Below are 13881 nucleotides of genomic sequence, written 5' to 3' on the forward strand. Positions count from 1 at the left end.
TTGTGACTAGTGGGAGAAGCATTCAGTGCAGAGGAGTTTTTGTGCAGTGTGCACGAGAAGTTGATGAAGTGCATGCCTTTACAATGTTTGCTGCAAACACGACGGAATGCCCTGAAGTGCCCATACAGCAGTTACCCCTGTGTAGCTACCTGTCACCTCACTCCCTTATAACTAAGTGAAGGAAGATTTTTCAGACTGGTTCTGCACAAAGAGGATCAAGCACAAACACTTGACCCTCTGGAAGGCAGAGTGATTAAAGCTGTCTATAAATCTTCATAACAGATATGACCGAGCAACCTAATGTAAGTCAACATTTTCAAAGATGACAGAATCCTTTGGCGAAGGAGTCATAGCCTTTATTGCCCATGTTGTGGTTTAACCCCAGCCAGCAACTAGGCACCACGCAGCCGTTCACTCACTTCCCCCCCACCCAGTAGGATGGGTGAGAGAATCGGGGAAAAAAAGTAAAACTCACGGGTTGAGATAACGACAGTTTAATAGGACAGAAAGGAAGAAAAGAATAATGATAATAATAACAATAGAATTGGAATATACAAAACAAGTGATGCACAGTACAGTTGCTCACCACTCGCCAATCGATGCCCAGCTAGTTCCCGAGCAACAATCTGCCCCAGCCTAGCCAACGCCCCCCAGTTTATATACTGGGCATGAGATCACATGGTATGGAATACACCTTTGGCCAGTTTGGGTCAGCTGTCCTGGCTGTGTCCCCTCCCAACTTCTTGCGCCCCTCCAGCCTTCTTGCTGGCTGGGCATGAGAAGGTGAAGAATCCTTGGCTTAGTCTAAACACTGCTTAGCAACAACTGAAAACATCAGTGTGTTACCAACAACATTCTCACACTGAACCCAAAAGATAACACTATACCAGCTACTAGAAAGGAAATTAACTCTATCCTAGCCAGAACCAGGACAGCCCAAAACATATATTTCTGGTCTGAATTTAACTCCTCTTAGCTTCTTATCTTCAGATCTTGCTAAGTATTACTTACTAAACTAAAGAACAAAACTGCCAGGCATAATTAAAAGATTCAAGGTATGCATTAATGTAGCAGTACTATGGAATAAGCACAACATATACAAGAGTTCCTCCATCTCAAGGCTCAAGCATGCATACTGCCATGGTTACCGTGTGTAACACAGAAACAAGCTTGCAACACGTTGCTAAGTTGATTAAAATTTTTAGCGTACTCAGTGCTCCTTCCCCACTAATAAAATCCCCAAATCAATCTCTTTCATTAACTTAGGCTAACAGCAATGATGTAACAGGAGCTGGCCTTTGTTATGAAGCTTCCTGTGAAAGATGAATCCTTTAATGAACATGTAAATAACTCACAAGTCACAAAAATGACAATGCCGTACACAAATCACCTGTGCAAACACCACAACAAGGAAAAGACACAAAGAGAAAACCAAAATATAAACTTCACAACTCTACACACACACTACAGAAGTAAGTGGCAAGACGCTTGGCCACATTACTTATTCTCAAGAAACAGACATTGTTTGCCTTTAAATTGATGATTAAAAGCTCCACTTAAATTATTATATGACCAGCAATTGCTCCATTTCCTAGAAATAAAGAAATCTGACACTATCCACAACTTAAATGCAACTTGCAATAGCAACAATGAAAAAATGTGATTCATCATGCAGAAAGCTTATGCCCCCAAATATCAGAGATGTTCAATGGATCAGGAAATCAGTGCCTATACATAGTGGTTACAGTACTTTCACTAGAGACTTTTCCTGACAAAGTTTCACTTTATACAAATTGTAAAACTGCTGCAAGCATTAGGCCTTGTAGGTATCATAAGTAAAGGTAAGCAACTGGTGTAAAAACCAGTACTGAGAAACATGTTCTCATTACAAGTACAAAGAAACAGGAACTTCAATAAACAGACAAGTGGTTTCCACACATTTTTTGGCAGTTCTGACTGGGAGCCAGTCCTTGCACACATTTCTCTGCAACATTCATTCTCCAGAGCCCAAGACTTGAATGTGAAAAATTCTACATGCATCCAAGGCTGAAACAGGAAAATCTCAACAGGTGTACTTTTTTTTTTTTTTTAAAGACAGGTGGCAGGGGTGAATGTTCCTAAGAATTTGAACCTTCTGCTACTCTAAAGTTGGAACAAGTCTGTTACTGTAAATTTCACTTTATTAGATGTAGTAGCAAACACTAGCCTTCATGAGAAGCGAGCTTCTTCAAAGGGATACTGAAAAGTAGCTGCTGCAGATGGGAAGAGAAGCAATAGGATGTTACCCTACTTAAGTCCATCTTGGATTGTTGAGTCATAAACTCCTTTCCTCCAGTCCCATGAGGTGGGAACTGCATTTCTTTACTCTGAAATTAGTCTTTTATTGATGATGCCACCATAACATTCTTGGAGAATAACTTTTTGTCACCTGTTGACTATTTTCTTTTGCCTTTGGAGACTTACTAGGCCCTCACTTACCTAAGGTAGTTACTGAGATTTTCTCTTGCTTTTGTTTACATTAATTGTCTATTGATTCAGTTTAACTGCTTATTATGGATTTCCCCAGGAGATGTCTATATCTCTAGTTTTCCTGTAACAACACACCAAGCATTTATGTAAAGCACTCCTGGCATGTATTTTTTCTCCTGCTCAATTGTTTTTGTTAGATGACTATTTCTATTACTTTCGAACTTGGACACAGTCTAGGGTTGTTATTTTACTCTGTCTTTCTGATGTTCAGCAGCATCAAGACATTCTTCTTATTCCTCCCCTCAAGGAAAATATCAACAACTAAGCCGCCTTCTTCTCCACAACACTGAGACAGATAGAGGTGAGATGAGAAACTGCCAGGAAAGTCACTACCAATTGTAGGTAGTAGAGCTAAAGATTTAAGATAGTGACTATAGGTCTTCTGCACTTTACACAAATGGACAATAAGAAAAGCCCATGAACAGTGTTCGCTTCAGAATTGCTGATTTCTAAGCATTGACAAGTTTTGGATTAACTGGTTTCAGGCAATTTCTAAATTCTAACTTCTAACAGAGGATTAGAGAGTTTACAGATTAAAGGCCCTTATTCCCACTCAATTAATTTTGAAAAAGAGGGCCTTGCAGAGACCTCAGCGTATCCAGTGTTTAAGGACTTACCAACAGAGAAACCACCGCAGGTCCTCCCCTCCTGGATAAATTGTATGGTCACTGAAAGACTGTCTTAATCCTAAATCAGAACAGCAACCAGAGCACAAACACAGGCCATTCAGCTGCTCTGAGTATTTAATTTCACATACACATGACGAGCTCAGAGCTGTCCTAGGAACAAGTACAACAGTATATACAAGTTAGGCAGGTATGAAACCAGCTGCATTCAGAAACAGTAAAGTTCTCCTAGCTTGCAGACACAGACAAGTCATCTCGCTCTTTTTAAGAGGGATCTTGCAGACTGTGCATACACACAGACATCACTCAAGAGCATGCTTTCCACATTAAGGATCCAGCATGTTTGAAAACAAGGCATGAAAATGTGGGACTGTGGGGACAGTGAAGAAACTAGCACATCTACAACCCCTCAGTTCTTCAAACAGTTTTACTCAGCCAACATATAAACCCACCACACTTGCAAATATGCAACTTTGAATGGAGTCCCTGCATAACTGAAGGACAGAGGTAGTTCTGACAACAGCAAGCGTCAGATGCTTTCGAAACAGTGGTTCTTCCAGCCAGGTACCACATACTTGCAAGCTCACCCACCCCACAAACAACGTAACAGCATCTGTCAGCTTCTGCCTAGTCAGACACGCACATCTCGCCACCAGGCCTGCCTCAGTCTCTTTGTGCTTTCCTGGTTTTTTTATATACATATACACACTGTATACATATATACTTTTTGTGTGTGTAGAGATATATATATAAAAACAAAACAACACACATCCACACAGTATGCTTCTGTCACAACCACCTTCCTTCCCATCCCCTACAACCTGTTCACCTTAGGAGGGCAGCTTTTTCCTCCATGTTTCCTCTTAAATTGAAACTATCCCTTCAAAGTTTCAGCCTTCATAAACCCACACTTTCTCTTTGGGAACTGAGGAAAGAGCAGCTTGCCCTCAGAAGCCCCCAGTCATCTGAACACAATGTTGGTGCTACCACCTGCTACCCCCCAGTCTCACCGCACTAATAACAAGGCTACACTAAGTGCCACTTAACACTCTCCACAACCAGCAGCTAAACTTTTCTCTATACATAACTATAAGGCTCAAGTTTACGTTCTATGTGACAACTGTGGTTGGTGACACTGGAAACCAAAGGGAATTTGTGGAGGGCAGATATCTGCAGTTATGTTTAGGTATCCTTAACACCTCATTACAAGTAGGTAAACAAGAAGTAGCTTAACTGAAAATTTTATCAACGCTGCATGGGTAGGATCCAAACTTAAAATAAAAATGCCTTCAGACACATGCAGGGTTTTTATTCAAGTATTGCCTTACAAATGCACAGACATACACCAAAGACACAAACAAAATGGACATTTTTCTTTTGTAATGCAACAATACCAAAATGAAAAGGTAGCATTTCCAAAGCGTAATTAGGTCTTCCAAAAAGCACCCCTCTGGAGCCCTATAAAAACACCACAGGCATATAGATTTAATTTTCATTCAGGAAACAGTTTACATGTAATTTTTCTCCCCACCCTCTCCTTAAGTTCTTCTGTTTAAAGACAATTTGTGTGTAATACAATAATTTCTTGTTCACCATTACTTCCTAAGCAAATCTAATCACAGATACTCATTTGTACCAGTTCAATTTCTGAACATGTACCCTTCTTATATTCTTTAATAGTGTATTGGGTCTGGCTGAGATGGAGTTAATTCTCCCCATAGCAGCCCTCATAGTGCTGTGCTCTGCATCAGTAGCTAGAAAGGTGTTGATAACACACCAGTGTTTTGGCTACTGCTGAGCAGTGCTGGCACAGCATCAAGGCTGTCTCTCCAACGTTTTTGCCCGCCCCCCAATGGCAGGCCGGGGCAGGGCAAGATCTTGGGAGGGGACATAACCAGGACAGCTGACCTAAACTAACCAAACAGATATTCCATACCATATGACGTCAGCTCTGATATAAAAGCTAAGTAAAGGGAGACAGAAGGGGGGCATTTTTGCCTTCCGGAGCAACCACTACGCATACTGAAGCCCTGCTGCCCAGGAAGTGGCTAGACATCGCCTGCTGATGGGAAGTAGAGAATAACGTCATTTGTTTTTCTTTGCTTTCACTTTATTAAACTGTCCTTATCTTGACCCACGAGCCTTTTGTTATATTTTCTCCCCCCTGTCCAGCTGAGGAGGGGGAGTGATAGAGCAGCTTTGGTGGGCACCTGGCGCTCAGCCAGGGTCAACCCACCACAAATAGTTATGTAAAATATCACAAGTAACCATCTTAAGTGAGTTTCTGTATAATTGGGAGGGTGGAGGTAGTATTTTACTATTACTCTACATGTTGAGACATGCACTGTTTCTACAATTGCACTCTACGATATATTTTTTGTGTCTATCAGCATGCATCAGTTCATATAGGTTCAAATTCACATACGAGTACCTCACAATATTTGTGTTTCTGAAAGTTGGAGGGGTTTTTAAATATAGTATCTGTAGTGATGTAAGATACACTGAAAGTTAGCAAAATGAGGATAAAACCTTGCCTACTGAGTATATCAATAAAACTGGAATACAATTAATAGTAGGCAGTTGGTATTACCTGTTGCCTATTGCTTACATCTAAACACAGAATGGTTACTGTGTTCAATCATCTCACAGGCAATATTTTAGAACCCACAATACAGTGATACATTGCAGTAAGCCCAGTTAGGACAAAGAAGTGGTTCTCTACATCAAAGGAATGCACAGAAGAGGAGTTGAGCAAATAAATATGATTAGCTTTATGTACGCTCAGTATTATTGTGTGCTATTGCTCAATAGATTTGAGCTAACATCAGATTTTATATACTGAATATGTACTATGCCACTGAACTTCAATATAGAGAAAGTTAACGTTAATTGGAAAGTTAAATTAATTGGAAAATTACACAACTAAAATGTTTTTGAGGGTAACTTCCTAAGGGGACGAATAACAAGCATAGTAGCGATGAATAGCTTGTGTTTATTTACCTAAGCTGAATTCTACCTTTAAGATGGCATTGCCCTGTGGTGGTGATAATACAGGATCTCTTTTTCCCAACAGAACCTCCGGAGGCACCAACTCTCAGAAAGCTCATACAGCTAGGAAAAAAAAAAAAAATAAAAATCATAACTATACCCTATCATACCTTCTTTGGAAAGCTTTGCTTTTTTTATAGAACCAAATGGCATCTCCCTCTAAGTTCGTCCAAAATTTTGCAAGTATATAGACATACCGATTCCTTGACAGAAACGTTCTTGAAATGGTAAAACTCAATTTAGATTCCATTTGAATACATTTAACCTCAGAAAGAACACTAGCTATAAGATTAGAACATCTTCACTACCCAGACCTGCAACCCATCCTGTCACCCCCATATTTATGACTGTCATCTTTTCAGCTTCGCTTGTTTTAAGGGGTTCCCAGTGCTTGCTCACAAGTGCCTGATTTCAGGTTGGAACCTGAATAATGCATCTCTAAAGCATATTTATTATGATTTTAAACTTATCTGAACTCATATTAAAAACCAATATTTAAAAGTGCACCTTTTATAGTCCCATAGAAGAATTGGCAGCAATTATTTTAGGTCCAGCTTGCCTTCAATACTAATCTCACGTGTGAAAGAAGGACAAAGGTAACTAGCAAAAGGTTATTTTAATAACAAAAATCATTTCATGATTGATCATTATACATATCATATTGCAGCATGGGATCATACATAATACCAGCATGAGAGAACCTGTAATAGCAATATGAGGGCACTGCTCAGGGGTTTAGTGTGTAGAGGGAATAACTGTAATGGAAAAGGTGAAAAAAAAATCATAGAAAAAAAGGCCACAATTAGGTATACCTTTTGAAATGAAAGAATAAAGACTCAGAAAGTGGTATATTTAAGTACTTTTAAACATGTTTGAAACTTTTATATCCTGCTCAAGTTCCAGTTTTTAATGAGACACCACAGTTGAAAAGGGGACAGAAATAATTTTGAATGAACAATCAGGGGAGTACTTGAAAATCAGGAACATTTGAGGGGGTTTAGGGAAAAGCATTTAACAGAACTCTTGGCTACAAAGGCTGAAAATGGCTTTCACATATAATATCACTGTTGAAATAACTGTAATTTCAACTGTATCTTTCATACAAAACCAATGCAAAGAAAGTGCTATTGATTTAATAGCTAAAATATATACATCTGACTAGAAATACATGCACAATATTTGCTTTAAACTCATTTAATGTCATAAGAAAGTGCCACAATTACTCATAGCAATTATACAAGATACTGCAATTTCAAATTACAGTGAAATAAAAATACGTACCTTTTTATCAATTCAGCTTCAAATATTTTCCCACTTATTTGCTTCATGAAAATTGTATTTTAGATACTGTATGTGCCCATATTTTTCGACAGGTATTTCATTTGAAATGTGCCTCGCCTTTTTTAGAATACAGCAGAAGCATGAAGTGCATAATCTACAATTCTTATAAGGCAAAGGGCATCTCAGAGAGATATTTCAATAGCAAATTGAGCTGGAAAAAAATGTGTCAGTTCAATTCACAGAAGTGAAGAGATTTCATTTTAACCTACTTATCTCAATGCTCCATGAGCAAGATTTAAGAATGGATGGGACATAATTTTACAGATATGACAATAAACTTACCAGTAAAAAAACAGATTCTCAAATGCTAAGCATTCAAAACCAGCTCTCATGGCATTATTTATCGATAAATTTTAAAAGATCTGAGCTCTTAGCAATTGTGTCCTTACTGTAAATTATTACATCTTAAGGAAAACTTCTCCACAGACCTCAGAATCTTGGAGATACTTAATATCAGAGTTGAAAACTTTACTAGTAAAGCAAGCAGCAATTTCTAGTGGTGACATCCAGGATCGTTCATGGTACCACTCTCCTGTTTAAAAAAAAAAAATCAAGTATGAATCAAGTATGAGTGATAGCAAGCAAGAAATATAATATTTTAACTTGAGTTAAAAGAAACACTGTCCAATTTAAGTCCATAAATAAGATTTCTTCTTTTGCATAAACAGCTCATCACGCACACTCCCTACAACACCAAAAACAGTCAACTAAGAGGTGAAATTCAGTAATATTTCAGAAAATAATCCTGTGCTGAATTGATTTCTCCCTCGTCTATCATCTCCACATTGATTTGTAGATTTTACATGTCGCAGACTGGCTGATAAAGGTAGCATCCCCAACTCTTTGTAGTTAACCCACAGCCAGAACACCTGGTGCAGATGTGACACTGACAACTGCTGCAAAATAGGGTTCTTCTGCCTCCGACACTGCAAATCCACTTTAACTTGTCACAGAGATCTAGTACAGTTTGCAGAAACAATACCTTTGGAACACTCGCTCCTCTCTGAAGTTTAGAAATGAATACCCAGACCTATGCAATTTGTTAAAGAGAAAGTTTTGTCTGCTTTTTAGCAGAAGCCAATCCAGTATGATTTCAAAGCATAAAAGAGATCAATAGGAAATGTCTTTTGGCTTTATCCTATTGAAAACTGATTTACTCTATGGGCTATTTAAACATTCTATATCTGTGTACTTAAATTAGACATTATTCCCGTTCCCAGGATAGTAGAATGAAATGTAACCCTACATAACTTTGCAAAATGCATTCAAACACTGTAAGAAATATGGTTTGTGGCTGTGATGCTCATCCTACATTTACTGCTCTGTGATATTATTGTACATGCTTCTGAAGGCTAGCAGTTGCCACTCTTCACTGACTGAATGAGCTGTTTAATTCAATGAGTCTCTCATTTGATCAGTTATAAGGCTTTGAAAGACCCAAGCCTCACTCCCTAGCAGAACCATAGTGACATTAAATATAGGAAGGCAGGGAAAAAAAAGCACTTCACTATACTCACAGCTCTTCAGTATACTCACCTACAGTCTCTCTTTGATGACCATGCACCATGTACTCTGAGCTATTCTGACCTATCCCCTCTGAAAACCAATCTTTCCCAGAATAATTTTGCAGTATCTGATAATTAACTTTTCGGGTGCTTAACCATCATGCTGTCCTATCTTCCAGGTGTTATGTTTTCAAAGTGACATTAAACTCAGGGGATGGAGCGTCAGTGACTATGCAAACACTACACTACCCCTCTCAGGCTAGCAAGCACATACAGGCCTGCATTAGGAAGTGATGTACTTTCTTGCTCTGTGGTATGTATAATTCTGTGATAGGAAATAATGTTAACACAGCCTGAAGAGACTTTGGAAAGGTACTGAAACCTAAACCGGGGAAGGCTTAGAAATCCACAAGTTTCTCAATTGAAGACCTTAAAAAAATTTGCTTTGTTTTTGGTAAATGAATAAAAATTGCAGGAGCTATGGAAGCAAAATTTTACAGTGTATAATCTAAGGGGGAATGAGGTTCTTAGAAGCTGATTCGAAAAAAGCATATTAAACAAGCATTAAAAGATTTAAAGATGAGACAGAGGCTGGAACAAAAATACAGAACACCACAACTGTAATACTAGCTCTGCCAGTGTTATCATGTGGCCTTTGTAAAGTCATTTAACCCCCACTTGGAGAAGCAGCTTTACTCTCTGTGGGTTATCTTCCTGGGTACCAATATAGGTTTTTAACTTAGCCTGAATTTGTGCAAAGTACACACAATGCATTTTGCGTATCGTTATACTGTCCCAGAGTTTCAAGTGATGCTAACTTGTGCACATCCTGACTGTTGGAAGAATGTGAGGAAAAAAGCAGGACCAAGATTTTAAATGCATATTTAGCACTGCTAGATACACGTATTATAAAAAACGTCCCACAAGGATCAGCTCTATTGAAATTCTAGTCAAAGTTCACATTAAGCCAGCTTATCGTTTTCTGTTCAATAAAGGAATTACTTTAAATCAGGAACTGTTTGTGAATTTAAATACTATTCCTTTAACATAGCTTTTTTTATTATTGTTACAAGTGTAGGTCTTGACAAAGACTAAATTGCAGCATTTGAGAGGTTTTTTGCCCTCTTTCCATTGGGAACAACAGAGAGTGCTAAGGGAAAGGTAGAGACGGAGTTATTAGAAAAGCCTGCAATTGTGCCACTCCAGAATATGTTTTTGTCTCTATTCTCCAAGCTGTGCCTTTTTTAATATAACATTAATTATATGCCTGCATGATCATGATTATGTGATATGAAATCTTCTTCCAACAGATGGACCACATAGCCCACTGAAGACACCTGCATAGCCTGTGGATTGCTTATGAAAAGCAGACTTTTTGTTTCCAGTGCTGCCAGGTTATTGAAAATAGGTACAGATTTAACAGAAACAAACATTCATTCTCTTCACAGAAGAAGAAACAGAGAATTTACCAAGTATCATGAACACTAGAATAGATTTAGCTTCTTCTACAGCTTAAACAATAACTATGATGCAACCTCTGTAAAGATTTATGAAGGTCTTTCAAGAGCAGTGGAAACCCATGAAACAACATCCATTTATGCAAAGTCTAGTAGACAAACTTTCCCCTCCCTGTAACTGTTTAAAGCTGAAGAGATTAATACATTGCATCACCTATTAGGCACATCTTTTTTACTCTTTCAAGAATGAAAAGATGAGGGAGACTCCTGTGTAATTCACAAGTCTGGAAACATAACTATGCACCGTCCACCCCCACATGAAGAACAGATTTCAATGCAATTCTAGAACATATTACAAGAAATACAATGAACTGAATTGCCTTTTATAAGCTGTATCTTTAGTTATGAATATATAGATTCATATTTTATTACCTGAAAGTAAATTATAGCTCAAAAAGGTAACAGAAAAGAGAATAAGTCTAAGAAAGAAAGGAAGCATCTGCCAAAGGTGCTACTGGTTCATCAACACAGAATAAACTAGTAAATTGTGAAAAACCACCTCTACAACTTCAGCTCACTATAAATTACATGTAGCATCCCAAGGGAGTCATAGGGAATATCCTATTGAATTTGATAAGAATCATATGTTTTCCATAGTATTCTCTGAAAAGGAAACTGTTTTCAGTAACCATTTACCCTGTAAATTTGCATTTACCAATAATATCATCTAATGGAAAACAGTATAAAAACATTTAAGCACACAAAAGTTAAAGCATAGTTTTTCTATTAACAGCTTTTCTAGATTTTTATACCCATCCTTCACCAGAGATGTACAACACATGCATCAGATTACCACTAAAAAAACAAGTATAAAGTAAAAAATAGAACATAAGTGCTAGTATTTTTGTTGTGTTGGGGGGGGGGGGGGGGAGTATGCTTGCTTTTTTAAGATCCGATAATGGAATAACAAAGATATAGAGTTTAAATACAGCATCTTAGTTCAAAAATACTCACAACTACTATTGTGAAAACGCAAAATGCAAATATGCTGGCTGGACGGCAGCAGGAGGTGTAGTTTTCCCAAATGTGTAGTTTTCCCACACCTCATTCAAATGTATGTTCTTAGTTCCACAGACAGAGTTTACATAGGTAGCTCACCTCTTAAAATTAGAATAATAAAATAATTTAATTATACTGTAAGTCTATCAGTAGGACTAGGTACACCTTTATTTGGGGAGGAAAAAAAAGCTTTTTGAAAATTGTATTTAAAGTTCTTTGTGAAATACAGCCTTATTATGAAATCCTTCTTGTTCTCAAGATATAGAACATTGTGCCAACTCAAATGGTCAGAATTATAGCCCACAATTCTAGTCTGTACAGACTTTCTGGCACATTCAATTTTTATTTTAATTATTCTATTCTGGGGAACAGAGTGGTCAGATTTATTACCAGGGTGGGCTCCAAAGGCAATATTATTATAGTTCTAACAGGTGAATAAACCAATACATTTTTTCAAACTATAAAGCAACTAATGGCACCTGGTGAAAATAGATCTGAACAGCTGAAGCAGAAGAGTTCAGAGGGGAGTAACAGCCTCATTCCAAGAGCAAAAAGGCTGTATAACGCAGTGTCCTCATTTTGGCTAGGATAGAGTTAATTTTCTTTCCAGTAGCTGGTATAGTGTTATGTTCTGGATTCAGTATGAGAATAATGTTGATAACACACCGATGTTTTCAGTTGTTGCTAAGTAGTGTTTATACCAAGTCAAAGATTCTTCACCTTCTCATGCCCAGTCAGCAAGAAGGCTGGAGGGGCACAAGAAGTTGGGAGGGGACACAGCCAGGGCACCTGACCCAAACTGGCCGAAGGAGTATTCCACACCATGCGACATCACACCCAGTATATAAACTGGAGGGAGTTGGCCTGGCGGGGGGGAAATTGCTGCTTGGGAACTAACTGGGCATCGGTTGGCGAGTGGTGAGCAACTGCATTGTGCATCACTTGTTTTGTATATTCCAATCCTTTTATTATTATTATTATTATTATTGTCATTTTATTATTTTTATCATTATTATTTTCTTCCTTTCTGTTCTATTAAACTGTTCTTATCTCAAGCCATGAGTTTTACTTTTTTTTTTGCCCCCTTATTCTCTCTCCCACTGGGTGGGGGGGAAGTGAGTGAGCGGCTGCGTGGTGCTTAGCTGCTGGCTGGGGTTAAACCACAACAGGCAGAAAGAAAAACAGATTACTATTTCTGAATGTCTTCTCAGGTTCTAGAACATACCAGTAACCTGAATTAGGTAAGATTATGTTCTAGTCTTAATTCATCAAATAATTTTAGTACTCTTACACTCAACTTTTTTTTTTTTTTAAACATGAATCTTTTCATTTTTGTTCTCTCCCAGTGACAAGGGTACAGCCTTAAATGGCAAGTCAAAAGGGTTAAGCTAGTCAAAATTGTAAATGACAGTAAATATTTCTTGCTCAAGTAATTGAATATCTTGAGTGAAAAAGGAGGTGAAGGATGATAAACTGGTAAATAAAGTTTATGTGATTTTATCACATCCATGTATGATTTAGTAGAAATAAGTAAAGGTATCATCAGAAAAAAACCAGCATGAAATCAATGTTTCATATGTTATGTCATCTCAACATTTTATACATCACAAATTCAAAAATACACTTTCAGAACCTCAAAAGAGGTAGATAGGATATAATTCTACGCATCAGTAAAATGGAGCCACTTCTGGACTGGAATACAGCACACATCAGTTTTTATGACAGGACATTAAAAATTACTGTTATTCATTTCAAATTGCTGTAGATAATTATGGAACTTAATTGCAGAGCTGGAAATACTCCAGATATGATAGGTGCTAATACCTTTCATCTTACACAAAATTACATGCTCTCTAATGATTCTAAGGATTATCCACAAGGCTTTTCATACAGTACAAATTTATGGCTAATTTGAAGAAAAGAGCAAGGAACCTTATGACAATATCATTACCAAGTGTGAGGAGAATTTACTTTAAGGTATTCCACCTAAGTAGATGGAACATCTAAACGCTTGCATGGATAACGGTATTGCAGCCCAAAGTACATGGCTAGGTTGCAATGCCTTTCTATCAAAGATATGTGAGTAAATATAGCCTTGAATTGAGCAAGCAAAATGCCATCAACAACACAGAATTATATGCAGCTTTTCTTGTTTGTTTGTGTTTTGTTAGTTGTTGGTTTTTTTAAACTGAATTAATCCCACAGATTTCCACATAAGTCAGCATATTCAGAAGATATCACTAAAATACAGGACCAAACAGTGTCAGAAGGATAGATTATAGTAAATAGTGCAAAATATTAAGTCCAAGAATAAGA

The 13881-nt window shown here is 37.7% G+C and overlaps 1 long non-coding RNA gene across 2 annotated transcripts in view; it reads right to left on the reverse strand.

Moving 5' to 3' along the window:
* Positions 1–6800: 6800 nt before the first annotated feature.
* LOC138687266 (uncharacterized) overlaps positions 6801–13881 on the reverse strand; it is a 35995-nt gene continuing 28914 nt past the window's right edge. For both annotated transcript variants that reach the window (XR_011326536.1, XR_011326535.1), the window contains exon 3: positions 6801–8076. This is a non-coding gene — a long non-coding RNA (uncharacterized lncRNA). The remainder of the gene's footprint in view (positions 8077–13881) is intronic.

This window comes from Haliaeetus albicilla, chromosome 10, assembly GCF_947461875.1.
Source record: "Haliaeetus albicilla chromosome 10, bHalAlb1.1, whole genome shotgun sequence".
NCBI classification, from domain to species: domain Eukaryota; kingdom Metazoa; phylum Chordata; class Aves; order Accipitriformes; family Accipitridae; genus Haliaeetus; species Haliaeetus albicilla.